The sequence below is a fragment of the Pseudophryne corroboree genome, chromosome 3 (assembly GCF_028390025.1).
Source record: "Pseudophryne corroboree isolate aPseCor3 chromosome 3, aPseCor3.hap2, whole genome shotgun sequence".
Classification (NCBI taxonomy): domain Eukaryota; kingdom Metazoa; phylum Chordata; class Amphibia; order Anura; family Myobatrachidae; genus Pseudophryne; species Pseudophryne corroboree.
The window spans coordinates 752,737,459-752,751,361 of record NC_086446.1 but is presented as its reverse complement, the minus strand read 5'-3'; positions in this window follow the sequence as shown (position 1 = coordinate 752,751,361).

The following is a 13,903-nucleotide window of genomic DNA, read 5'->3' as shown; positions in this document are numbered from 1 at the left end:
ACTTTCTCTTACGTCCTAGAGGATGCTGGGGTCCACATTAGTACCATGGGGTATAGACGGGTCCCTTGGGAGCCATGGGCACTTTAAGAGTTAAATAGTGTGGGCTGGCTCCTCCCTCTATACCCCTCCTACCAGCCCCAGTTTAGGAAATGTGCCCGGAGGAGCCGGTCACAGCTAGGGGAGCTCCTAGGAGTGCTTTTAGTTTTATTGTTTTTTTTTTAAAGAGTTGGGTACAGGGAGACTGCTGGCAACAGCCTCCCTGCTTCGTGGGACTTGGGGGTGGGTGGGGGAGTAGGATCCAACCCTTGAGGTTAATGGCCCCTATCTCTGCTGACAGGACACTGAGCTCCTGAGGGTGATGATCGCAAGCCCACGAGGCGACCACTCGCTCCCGCAGCACCCTAACAGTCAGAAGATGGAGTGGTGAGTATGACGCCGGTGACCCGTTAAGCGGGTCACCGGCGGGTATGGGGGCATAAGGGTCGGAGCGCAGGGCTGACAGGCTGCGCTCTGGAGGGCTCAGTGGTACCATAGTGTGCGGCACTGTGAGGGGCGCCCTGGGCCAGCGCAACACCCTACACTGGTCAAAACTAGGCTAACCGGGGCTAATCTCACTGTTAGCTGCAGCAAACTTAAGGACAGTATAAACTAATAATTGCGGGAAGACGCGCCATTACAGGGGGCGGGGCTTCTCAGAGCGGATCCAGCACCCACCATCGCCATTTTCTCCCTGCAGATCACATACAGAGACGCTGACAGTGAGCGCTGACCCTCCACATAACTCCAGCTATCCTGTGCGGTACCTGGGGATTATAGAAGGGGGGGGGGGGAGAGTGGTATTAACTGTTTAACCTATTAAGGTTACTCGGTCAGCGCCAGGCATTTATCATATAACTGCCTACTGGGGCGCTGTGTGTGCTGGCTCCTTATTCTCTGTGTCTCTCTGAAGGTACTCTGGGGGAAATTGTGTCTGACATTTTCGTGTGTGTGTGTGTGTGTATGTATGTATGTATGTTTATATATCTCTAGGGACTCTGTGTCTTGTGCTGCAGAGTGTGTATCTTCTCCAGAAGAGTCTCTATTCCATGTACTCATAAATGTAATATACTGTCTCAGCCTTCTGAATCCGAACCCCAATGGGTGGCTTCTATTAAGGGAATGATATCCCAGATTTCATCTAGGATAGCTCATACTGAGACTGAAACACAGGTTTTGAAAAGATTTGTTGAGGTTTTGTCATATTCAGCTCCCACTACCTCATTCAAGACCCCTGATGTATATCCTAAAAAGCATGCTCTTGCAAATTTAATGCATCTTGACACGGATACCGACTCTGATTCAGGGGACGGTGATGGTGATATACGGGGGTGAGGCATCCCTTGCTAAGGGGGTGCAACTCATGATTGAGGCTCTTAGGGATGTTTTACACATTACTGATAAGGTTCCTGAGCAGGTGGAGGAGGCTTACTTTACTGACAATAAGAAATCCTCCCTTGCCTTCCCTGCGTCTAATGAATTGAACGCATTGTTGGGAAAATCCGGAGTTGCCTAAAAGGGTTCTCATTGCTTTTCCTTTCACGGAGGAGAATAGGAAAAAGTGGGAAAACCCGCCGGTCGTAGACTCTTCTGTTTCTAGGTTGTCTAAGAAAGTGGTTTTGCCTGTCCCTGGGTCCATCGCTTTAAAAGAGCCGGCTGACCGCAAGATTGAGACTACACTCAAATATTTATACACAGCAAATGGCGTAGCTTTAAGACCCACTATTGCTTGTGCATGGACTTCTAAAGCCATTGAAAAGTGGTCATGCACTTTACTAGAGGATTTGGATTCTATGGATAGAAGGGACATTGAATTGTTTTTACATCACATACAGGATTCTGCAGGTTTCATGGTGGAAGCCATGAAAGACCTTGGACATCTCAACGCTAGGGCTTCTTCCATGGCTGTCTCGGCATGCAGATGACTCTGCCTACGCCAATGGTCTGCGGACGCGGAATCCAAGAAGAGTGGGGAAAACCTACCCTTCACAGGCCAGGCTCTGTTTGGGGAAGCGTTAGATGCGTGGATATCCACAGCAACTGCGGGTAAGTCAACTTTTCTTCCCTCTGCTACACCACCAACTAAGAAATCATATCCTACGTCTGCAATGCAGTCCTTTCGGACTGCTGAAGCAAAAAAGTCCAAATCCCCCTCCACTTTCTTTAGGGGTGGTCGGGGGAAATCCTGAAAACCTGCACCCACAGGTTCCCAGGCACAGAAGCCTGGTTCTGCTTCCTCAAAATCCTCGGCATGACTGTGGACCCCCCAGCCTGGAGATCGGGCAGGTGGGAGCAAGACTGAGAAATTTCAGTCATGTCTGTGCGTCTCCAGGCCTGGATCCCTGGGTACAAGATATTGTTACCCAGGGGTACAGACTGGAGTTTCAGGCACTCCCACCTCAGATTCTTCAAATCAGGCTTGCCAGCTTCGCTGACAGAAAGTGCTATCCTACAGGAAGCCATTAAAAAATTGCTAAGGTCAAATGTCATTGTTCCAGTTCCATATCACCTACACCACAAGGGTTATTACTCAAACCTGTTTGTGGTACCGAAACCGGATGGTTCGGTAAGACCGATATTAAACCTAAAGTCATTGAACCCCTACTTGAGGGATTTCAAATTCAAGATGGAGTCTCTGAGGACAGTGATCTCAGGTCTGGAGGAGGGGGAATTCCTGGTATACCTGGATATCAAGGATGTGTACCTTCACATTCCGATCTGGCCACCTCACCAGGCTTATCTCAGATTTGCGCTGCTGGACTTTCACTATCCATTTCAGGCACTGCAGCTTGGCCTCTCCACGGCTCCAAGAGTGTTCACCAAGGTAATGGCGGAGATGATGCTACTATTTCGCAAGCAGGGTGTGAACATAATTCCTTATCTGGACGACATGCTGATAAAAGCGTCTTCCAGGGAGAAGCTGTAACAGAGGATTGCTCTCAACTCAACTGCTCCAGGATTATGGGTGGATCCTGAACCTTCCAAAGTCGCATTTGGAGCCGACAAGGAGACTGTCCTTCCTGGGGATGATCCTCGACACGGAAGTACTGAGGGTGTTTCTACCGGAAGAGAAAGCGGTGATTTAAGCAATAGTCCGGGAGGTCTTGAAGCCAACCCAGGTACCGGTTCATCAGTGCGTTCGCCTTCTGGGGTAGATGGTTGCCTCCTATGAGGCCCTACAGTACGGAAGATTTCATGCACGGTCCTTCCAACTGGATCTCCTGGACAAACGGTCGGGATTTCATCTTCACATGCACCAGAGGATATGTCTGTCTCCGAAAGCCAGAATCTCGCTCCTCTGGTGGCTGCAAACCTCACCTACTAGAGGGCCGTAGGTTCGGGATTCAGAATTGGATCCTCCTAACCACGGATGCAAATCTCAGAGGTTGGGGAGCAGTCACCCAGGGGCAAAACTTCCAAGGAAGGTGGTCAAGTCTGGAATCCATCCTTCCGATAAACACATCTTCTAAAAGATCAGGCCATTCAGGTTCAGTCAGACAATGTAACGACAGTGGCCTACATAAACCGACAAGGCGGAACGAAGAGCAGAGCTGCAATGTCAGAAATAACAAGAATCATCCTCTGGGCGGAAAAGCACGTGGTGGCGCTGTCAGCAGTCTTCATTCCGAGAGTGGACAACTGGGAAGTGGACTTCCTCAGCAGACACGCTCTCCATCCAGGAGAGTGGAGCCTCCATCCAGAGGTGTTCGCAGAGGTGACAAGTCTTTGGGGCATACCTCAAATAGACATGATGGCCTCACGCCTCAACAAGAAACTTTGGAGGTATTGTTCCAGGTCGAGGGATCCACAGGCAGTGGCGGTGGACTTCCTGGTAACACTGTGGGTGTTCAAGTCAGTGTATGTGTTCCCTCCTTTTCCACTCATCCCAAGGATTCTCAAAATAATCAAAAGAACAAGAGTTCAGGCGATCCTCATTGCTCCGGACTGGCCAAGAAGGGCTTGGTACGCCAATCTTCTGGAGTTACTGCTGGAAGATCCGAGGCCTCTTCCTCTTCGAGAGGACCTTCTGCAACAGGGCCCGTTCGCTTATCAAGACTTACCAATTCCTACCCTGATACAGGCTATAAAAGGAGTAACGTCAAAACATTACCATTGGATTTGGAAAAAGTACGTGTCTTGGTGTGAATCCAAGAAGTTTCCTACTGTGGAGTTTTCAACCTGGACGGTTTCTTCTCATCCTGCAAGCAGGGATGGATGTGGGCCTGCGCCTGGGCTCCGTAGAAGTCCAGATTTCAGCCTTGTCCATTTTCTTCCAGAAACAATTGGCTACCCTCCCTGAGGTTCAGACTTTCTTGAAAAGGGTTCTGCACATCCAACCTCCCTTTGTTCCTCCTACAGCACCTTGGGATCTTAACGTGGTACTGCAGTTCCTGCAATCAGATTGGTTTGAGCCTTTACAGGAGGTTGAGGTCAAGTTTCTTACTTGGAAGACTGTCACACTGTTGGCATTGGCATCTGCTAGATGTGTGTCTGAATTGGGGCATTGTCCTACAAGAGCCCCTACTTGATTTTTCATGAAGATAGAGCTGAGCTCAGGACGCGTCAGCAACTTCTTCCGAAGGTTGTGTCGGCTTTTCATATCAACCAACCTATTGTGCCAGTGGCTACTGACTCCTCGATTACTTCAAAGTCCTTGGATGTTGTGAGGGCTTTGAAGATTTATGTGAAGAGAAGTTCTCTTCACAGAAAGTCAGACGCTTTGTTTGTCCTTTATGATCCCAACAAGCTTGGGTGGCCTGCTTCTAAGCAGTCGATTTCTCGCTGGATCAGGTTTACTATCCAGCATGCTTATACTACAGCAGGATTGCTGTGTCCGAAATCCGTTAAGGCCCACTCTACTTGTAAAGTGGGTTCTTCCTGGGCGGCTGCTCGGGGTGTCTCGGCTTTACAGCTTTGCCGAGCAGCTACTTGGTCAGGGTCGAACACATTTGCTTAGTTCTACAAGTTCGATACTTTGACCAAACTTTAGGTCTTTTAGAGGCCAATCAGTTCTGCAGGAGCCTCCGCGCTCTCCCTCCCGTACTGGGATCTTTGGTACATCCCCATGGTACTATTGTGGACCCCAGCATCCTCTAGGACGTAAGAGAAAATTGGATTTTAATTACCTATCGGTAAATCCTTTTCTTGTAGTCCGTAGAGGTTGCTGAGCGCCCGCCCAGCGCTTCGTTTTCCTGCATTTGTTACTTGGTTCAGTACTGCCTTGTTCCTTGGTTACGTACTGCATTGTTACTTGGTTAAGTAATGTTCAGCCGTTGCTGACTTGGTTCGAGCTGGTTAGCTTGGTTTTCTGTTGTGTGAGCTGATGTGAATCTCACCACTATCTGTGTATTTCCTTCTCTCGAAGTATGGGCACAGTTTCTAGACTGAGTCTGGTAGGAGGAACATAGAGGGAGGAGCCAGCCCACACTATTAAACTCTTAAAGTGCCCATGGCTCCCAAGGGACCCCTGTATACCCCATGGTACTAATGTGGACCCCAGCATCCTCTACAGACTACGAGAAGGATTTACGGGTAGGTAATTAAAATCCTATTAATGAAATAAGATGCACAATTGAGGAAGAAATGCAGAACGATAATTGCGCCAAGTTTCTCCTGCACCAAAAGGCTAGCTATATGAGGACACAACTGTATTTCCCAAATGCTGTGTTTTGCCATCAAGGGCGTTATTCAGAGATGCGGCTGCAAGGAGCAGGGTCGCACACCAGATGGATGTAGTCATACTGTATGTAATGGAACACATTTTTTGACCTTTTAGATCCAGACAAATTAGATTTAATCATGGTCCATGTCCAGTTGTGGAGCTGGAAAATGTGTACCTTCCAAAACCATTCAATCTAAGTCGCTGGCAAGATTTGGGTAGACTGCTGGTATACCATGTGACACAAGGCTGCTTTGAAGGGGATATAGTCATATACCGGCTGTCTGGATCCCGGTGTTCAGGAGACCGACGGTGAAATACCGACACCCGGAATCCCGGCACACGGTCAGTATTCCCACTCTGTGTGTTCACGCCACCAACCGATTGGGAATAGAACATGTGACGAGCGAAGCAAGCCACCGGCCCTTATGTGTTGCGAGGGGACTCCCCACCGTTGTCCATATAGTAAGAGCTGCCATCTTGTTTGCCGGTATATCATATATAACCCCTTTGTATGCCTGCATATCTCAAAAAACGGTTTCCGTTTTGGCTAATTACATATGTATCCTTTTCATTCCTGAAATATGAAATGTGTACCTAATATTTCATCATTTCATGTGGTTTAAAAAACATCAACCCTTTTCTCCCGTCTCTGACAGTTGATGAGAATACGAGACGTCTTAATAGTGTAAGATCACAAATGTTCAGATTCCTATCCTTCTGTCTGGAAATGTGTTCATATATGAAGACAATCCATTATACTTATTACTGCTTTCTCTGAAGAGGTTTAGTCTGTGACGGAGCATTTGGAGAACACAATGGAAATAAAGCTGCATGTTTTAATAATAAAATGAATAGCCATATATCAGTTCTAATTAATTTTTAAACGTGCAGATCCTTTTAAGTTTAGCTAATTAACATTTACTCAAATATGATAGGTGATTGTAGAATTTTTGAGAACCTCAACCGTTACCAAAGAAGATGAATTTGTACCGCTGCATGCGGGCATCTCATTGTTCACAAAGTCATCTGCGGCATTCGCAATAAAGCTGCCGCAAAAGCATCAGTCTGTGACTCTTGAATCGGGCACTGCGTGTGTTACATCTGTCTGTGACTCTGAATCAGGCACTGCGTGCATTACATTTGTGTGTGTGTGACTCGGAATCGGGCACTGTGTGCATTTAATCTGTGTGTGACTCGGAATCGGGCACTGCGTGCGTTTCATCTGTGTGACTCGGAATCGAGCTCTGCGTGCGCTTCATCTGTGTGAGACTCTGAATCGGGCACTGCGTGCGCTTCATCTGTGTGTGACTCTGAATCGGGCACTGCGTGCGCTTCATCTGTGTGTCACCTGGAATTGGGCACTGTGTGCATTTCATCTGTGTGCCACCTGGAATCAGCAACTGTATGTGTTAGTCACTAACAGTGTGTCGACTGTGGAGACCTTTCTACAAGCATTCCCAACCTCGGCCCTCAAGGCACACTAATAGTCCATGTTTTAGTGATATCCATGCTTGAGTACAGGTGTACTGGACATCTGTTCTGAAGCCTGGATATCACAAAACCTTCCCTGTTAGCATGCCTTAGGACCGAGGTTGGGAATGCCTGCCTTACTATGTGGGCCAAACCAAAATCCAACCTATTCAGACAAGTGATGTTGCCTATAGCAACCAATAAGATTATCACTTTTCCTGATTACAATAGAGAAATAATATCTAAAATCTGGTTGCTATGGACAACCCCACGATGTCTGTTTTAGAAGCATTAGTAAATCTATTCCTAAGGGGGGTGTTCAGTTGTGCCAATAAATTTTTGAAAAAAAAAAAAATATCCTTTTTTCGTGTGAAAACACTTAACGTGGTATTCAGTTCGCCAAGGGGTTTACACCATGGCTAATTGCTGCATCGGAGCAATTCAACTAATGGGTACTGCCCATTGCTCTGCAAAATCGGGTTCTCGTGCGGGGGGAAAAAAACACCCCATTGATTCTGCAGTTTACATGGAATCTGGGTTTCCATGCCGGAGTCATGATGTTTAGGCGAGGGGAAAAGGGCACAGTAGGATTTTAGCGATTGCGAAACACGACACACATTATTTGTTTTCGGTTCTCTCCCCCCCCCCCCCCCCCCAGTATCAATCCCTCTTCCATCTTTGTTCCCAAAATTTTAGGTGGCAAATAACACCTGCTGGTATACATGTAGGCTAAAGGTGGTGTTGTACAGTGCTGTGTGGATGAGCTGTGCCGTCTTACAGCTTCTGTGCAGGAACGACCAATCTTACATGAAGAATTTAATACTACACAATCCCGGCATCTCTTTGTGAATGGCCCGGTCACCGAATCGAGGGGACTTATCTGCAATTACAATGATGCTCCTGAAAATCAACCGTAATCTGCTGCATTACTGCTACTTATTGGGCCAAGGTTATTGCTGCAAATTGGTGTGGGGGTGCTCGCCTGTATTTATAGGCAAGCCTGCTGTATGATTTTGTCCCCATTTACTGTGTCTTAAAAGCAGCAGAGCTTTCCAAATGTATACTTGTAATTTTACATCTGACCTTATATTAGTGTGATCATTTTTCAGAATGGACAGAATGCGCGACGCGGAACCTAAGCAATGCAATGATAATGTGCTATAGAATGTTTTGTTTGTGTAAAATCTGAAATCTATATACGTCTGTGTGCACGATAACATTATTTCCATAAATATTGTGCCCTTTAATCAGCTATTGCTTCTAGAACAGCTACTGGATTGTGCTGTATCTTGGCCCGTATTCTAAATATTTTTAATATTAGAAGAAACGCTTAATTCATGAACTGCAAATGCAGCTATTAATCAAATGCTGAACAAACCTAGCAGACTTCCCTAATTACTGGAGACAGCCTAAAGAGTTAATCCGCTTCAGGCCTTCGTTGTGTTTTGCCGCCTTGTGTCTATTAAAAGAGGAAATGTTTATTTTCTGTGCAACATTTGATCATTGCACTATTATTAACCGAATCCAGTCTGCCTCATCTTATCCAATGTATTAATGAGAAGTATTGACTTGCTGGATGAAAGAGGGATGCTTCGTAAAGTTGAGTTTGATACCACAATCTTCCCGAAACAGTCTAACATGAGCCTCAAATCTCACTGCCCTGTAATTTTAACGTTCAGCCACTTGGATTGACTACATGTTGATCTAGCCACAGAGGTGACTAAGCTCTGCACCTGTACAGGTTTCCAATCCGTGACCACTTTTTCCTTGTGTTCGGAGATCAAACACAACTGTCCTCTGAGTCTAGTCTAAAGCAGATTAAAAGTAATATGCAAGTTCACTTGGTTGCAGTTCTGTGTAACTTAAAATATAGTTTTTAACGGGACATTCTGCTCAAATACAGTTGCTTAGAAACATTAAAAATGGCCTGATATTCCACCCATCATAAGTTTTCACTGTGTTGAGCGAGAGGAAGTCAGCCAGTACCACCAGTGCAACAGTTGCCAGATTTAGCTTGCTGGGGGAAGAGAAAATTTTTTCTGGCCTCCAGAAATATCCATTAGATAAATTCTAAGGAACAATCCTATGTACTCTGCTAATATAGCTACAAATACTCTTTTATTTAAAAGTGGACATTCTGGTAGTGAATTTGCCATCACCTCCTGCTGTAGTAAAGAATTCCACAACTTTACCGCCTTTACTGTAGAGAACCTACTCTTATTCCGATGGTGATTCTCCTCTGTTTTTAACTGCTGACTGTCCTCTTTATGGTCCATGCTGCAAAGTTTTGACCTCATATGTTTACAAATATTAATGAGGTTGCCTCCATGCTGCTTTTCCTCCCCCCCCCTCCAAAGTGAACATAGTTCTAAGCTTTCTCTAAAAATGTACTGGTAGTTTGAAACCCACCCCTCCTACATTTTTGTTCTATTTTACGTATTCTATTGTTACAGATGTGAAACATTAAACCTACCCTCAAACCGTGTCACATAAAACTATGGTTGAAACTTTGACATTTTAGCTTTAAACATTGAAAGGAGACAGAGAGAGAAAAGGGTAACTATAGCAGCAGATAACAACTGCAAACAAACTTGTCACAACACCAAATTTACAAACAAAAATAAACCCGTTTGCGGAGCAGAACCTTAAGGTGTGTACACACTGAGATCCGTGCTATGCCCGATTTTGACTGATTGATTTCCCTTGAATTCCCTCAGAGCCCAGATAGGTACAGATTTTGACTATCTGTATTTTCGATTTTGTCCATGTACGATTTTGACTATACTTTGTACTAGATAGTACATTAGATAGTCAAGATTGACCTGCCTGCACAGTCTATCCAGCCTTGCGATACTGGCCCCGTGGAAGTGCGCATCGGGATTGAATTGGTATTGCAAGCTGCTTAACACCATGAGATGTGCACTAACTTTCATTAAGATTTTAACTATATAGTCAAAATCTTATAGATTTATCTCACTGTGTACACACCTTTAGAGAGATGAGAGAGCGTGAAAAAGGTAGAGCAAGGGACTGGGAGAAGAACAATAAGGAGATGTTGGTATGGAAAAGGGGCAGGAGACCCATCCAAAATCAGGTCTTGTTGTTTGCTCTGAGGAGACAGTGTTGACTCTGGGGGTCATTCAGAGTTGTTCGCTCGTTGCCGATTTTCGCTATATAGCGATTATCCGCTCACTGCGCATGCGCAAGGTTCGCAGAGCGCATGCGCTTAGTTATTTTACACAAAAGTTAGGTATTTTACTCACGACATAACGAGGATTTTTCATCGTTCTGGTGATCGTACTGTGATTGACAGGAAGTGGGTGTTTCTGGGCGGAAACTAGACGTTTTCTGGGAGTGTGCGAAAAAACGCTGGCGTTTCTGGGAAAAACGCGGTAGTGTCTGAAGAAACGGGGGAGTGGCTGGCCGAACGCTGTGTGTGTTTGTGACGTCAAACCAGGAACGAAACTGACTGAGCTGATCGCAGTGTAGGAGTAAGTCTCGAGCTACTCAGAAACTGCTAAGAAATTTCTATTCGCAATTCTGCTAACCTTTCGTCAGCAATTCTGCTAAGCTAAGATACACTCCCAGAGGGCGGCGGCTTAGCGTGTGCAATGCTGCTAAAAGCAGCTAGCGAGCGAACAACTCGGAATGAGTGCCTCTGTTAGTGCATTAGTGAAGGATGTTTGTGTTATTCTTGGTGCACGGTTCCACTCATTTCTAGCACACAGCAAAAGGAAGATGGAGCACAGTAATAATAGTAACAAGTTATGGACATTTTCTCGATAAGGTCTAAGTTTTTGGTCAAGAACAACATGTGAGCCGGGGGTCTTCCTCCAATATCTGTCAGATGCTGTGGGAAAGAATGCAGAGACAGTTGGGTGCACGGTACAAGAATTATAATTTATAGGTGTTTCTGCTGCGGGGTACACTTATCGGCCTCTGCTCCGCCTCCACGTAACCTTCCTCATCCAACATGCCGACACAGCCGTACCGACACACCGCACACACACAGGGAATGCTCTGACTGAGGACAGGACCCCACAAAGTCCTCTGGGGAGACAGAGAGAGAGTATGCCAGCACACACCAGAGCGCTATATAATGCAGGGATTAACACTATAACTGAGTGATTTTTCCCCCAATAGCTGCTTGTATACACATATTGCGCCTAAATTTAGTGCCCCCCCTCTTTTTAACCCTTTGAGCCTGAAAACTACAGGGGAGAGCCTGGGGAGCTGTCTTCCAGCTGCACTGTGAAGAAAAAATGGCGCCAGTGTGCTGAGGGAGATAGCCCCGCCCTTTTTCGGCTGACTTGTCTCCCGCTTTTTTCATGGATTCTGGCAGGGGTATTTATCACATATTTTTTGCCAGCCAAGGTATTCATATTGCTGCTCAGGGCGCCCCCCCCCCCCCCCCAGCGCCCTGCACCCATCAGTGACCGGAGTGTGAGGTGTGCATGAGGAGCAATGGCGCACAGCTGCAGTGCTGTGCGCTACCTTGTTGAAGACCGAAGTCTTCTGCCGCCGATTTCCAGGACCATCTTCATGCTTCTGGCTCTGTAAGGGGGACGGCGGCGCGGCTCCGGGACCGAACGATCGAGGTCGGGTCCTGTGTTCGATCCCTCTGGAGCTAATGGTGTCCAGTAGCCTAAGAAGCCCAAACTATCTCCAGTCAGGTAGGTTCGCTTCTTCTCCCCTTAGTCCCTCGTAGCAGTGAGTCTGTTGCCAGCAGATCTCACTGAAAATAAAAAACCTAACATATACTTTCTTTTCTAGGAGCTCAGGAGAGCCCCTAGTGTGCATCCAGCTCAGCCGGGCACAAGATTCTAACTGAGGTCTGGAGGAGGGTCATAGTGGGAGGAGCCAGTGCACACCAGGTAGTCCTAAAGCTTTCTTTAGTTGTGCCCAGTCTCCTGCGGAGCCGCTATTCCCCATGGTCCTTACGGAGTCCCAGCATCCACTACGGACTACGAGAAATAGATTTACCGGTGAGTAAAATCTAATTTTCTGCATGGTACGCTTGTGACTATATATGTGTGTGTGTGTGTGTGTGTGCATGTAGCTGCTGCGTGGCTTCCATATCTGGTATTTCACTCAGCGTGCTACTCCTATATTCCATAACCTGCGGGGGCTAAGTGTATCAGGTTTTCTGTATAATGTAGGATTTTTTGCACAAGATATACTTGCTGTGGATTTCTCCTTGTGATTTATAGTCACAATATATCTCTTGAATTCCCGGTTTGTGCTGACACAGTCACACTTCACTGGGAGTTCTTGCTAGGTATATTGCTGATAAGAATTATACCAGGTTGCCCAATATTGTGCTGCTTGTTATGTCAGCTACACGAGGTAACGGAGCTGGGGCTTCTTCCACATTACGTGGTGGTGCTGCCACAGACATTTTGGAGGAAAATTTGGCAGCAGAGTTCAGGTTCAGGGGGTTCCTTACCCCCCAGTGGGTCTGTAGCACCGGGGGCAACAAATGACCCACCTTGGGCTACCCTTTCCACACTGTTAAACACGCTTGTAACTAAATTGGCGCCCTCTGTGGGACCACCTGTGCCAATGCAGCAGTTTATGGTCCCTGCTATTAATCCGCCATGGAACCAAAAAAATTGCTGATCATTCTACAAATTCCTACAATTGAGGGTGATCTGGTCCATAAGCTGGGAACCAAGGATGGGCAAACGTGACTCCTTAAATCAGAAACCGCCGGCTGGGTCTTCTGCAACGAGGACGCGGCCAACCAGCTGACGGGTAGAGTCAGATCTGCACAGCCGTCCTCATACAAGTGGCTCCAGCTTCCCGTGCTCTGTTGAGCGGACATAGACGGGTGAGAGACAGCACCACACACCGCTGAGTGCAGTGCAAGATCCCGCAAAACAGCCAGTTGGGCTGCAGTGGTAAGCTGCCATACACGGCACATAAGCAGCAATCACATTACGGGACAAGTGCTCTCAGGATCGTTTGCACATAACGTGGGACACCATACATAGTGCCACTGCTTGTATATACAAGAGACTGCACCTTAAAACTGAAAAGCATACGAGTGTGCAAAAGTTTTCATACCATTTTAAGAAACCTATATATTATGGAACAATAAGCTGTGTGCATACAGCATAAGTGGTAACCACAATTTGGGACAGCAATTTTAAACACAGTTGTTTTTACATGCAAAAGTTTTCATACCATTTTAAGAAACATATATATCATGGAACAATAAGCTGTGTGCATACAGGATATGAGTGGTAACCACAATTTGGGACAGCATCTTTAAACACCGTTGTTTCCACAATATCTATATGGATAACATTTTAAAGTTAAATTGCACTTTTTCATGAAAGGTGTATACTTAAGATTGGATACTATCTAGAGTGTTCATAAGTATTCATACTACATGTGGTAATATATATCAGGTGTTTTCCATTGTTATAGCAATTAGGAAAAGTATTTGATGACTTGTACACATGAATTCTATATAGTAAAAGCAGAACGTTACCCAATCTTTTTATATATATATATATATATATATATATATATATATATAATTTTTTTATTTTTTTTTATTGAATAAATCAGATGGTTATATATTATACAGGAGTTTTCATTCATATATGCACCATTTAGTATTTTAGCGCAAAACAGTAATTTTTTGGTTCTTTGGTTTGCTTTAATTTCTGAGGTGGAGATCTGTGGCTCTTCATCATCACTAATTAAAATAGCTGTGTGCACACAGAC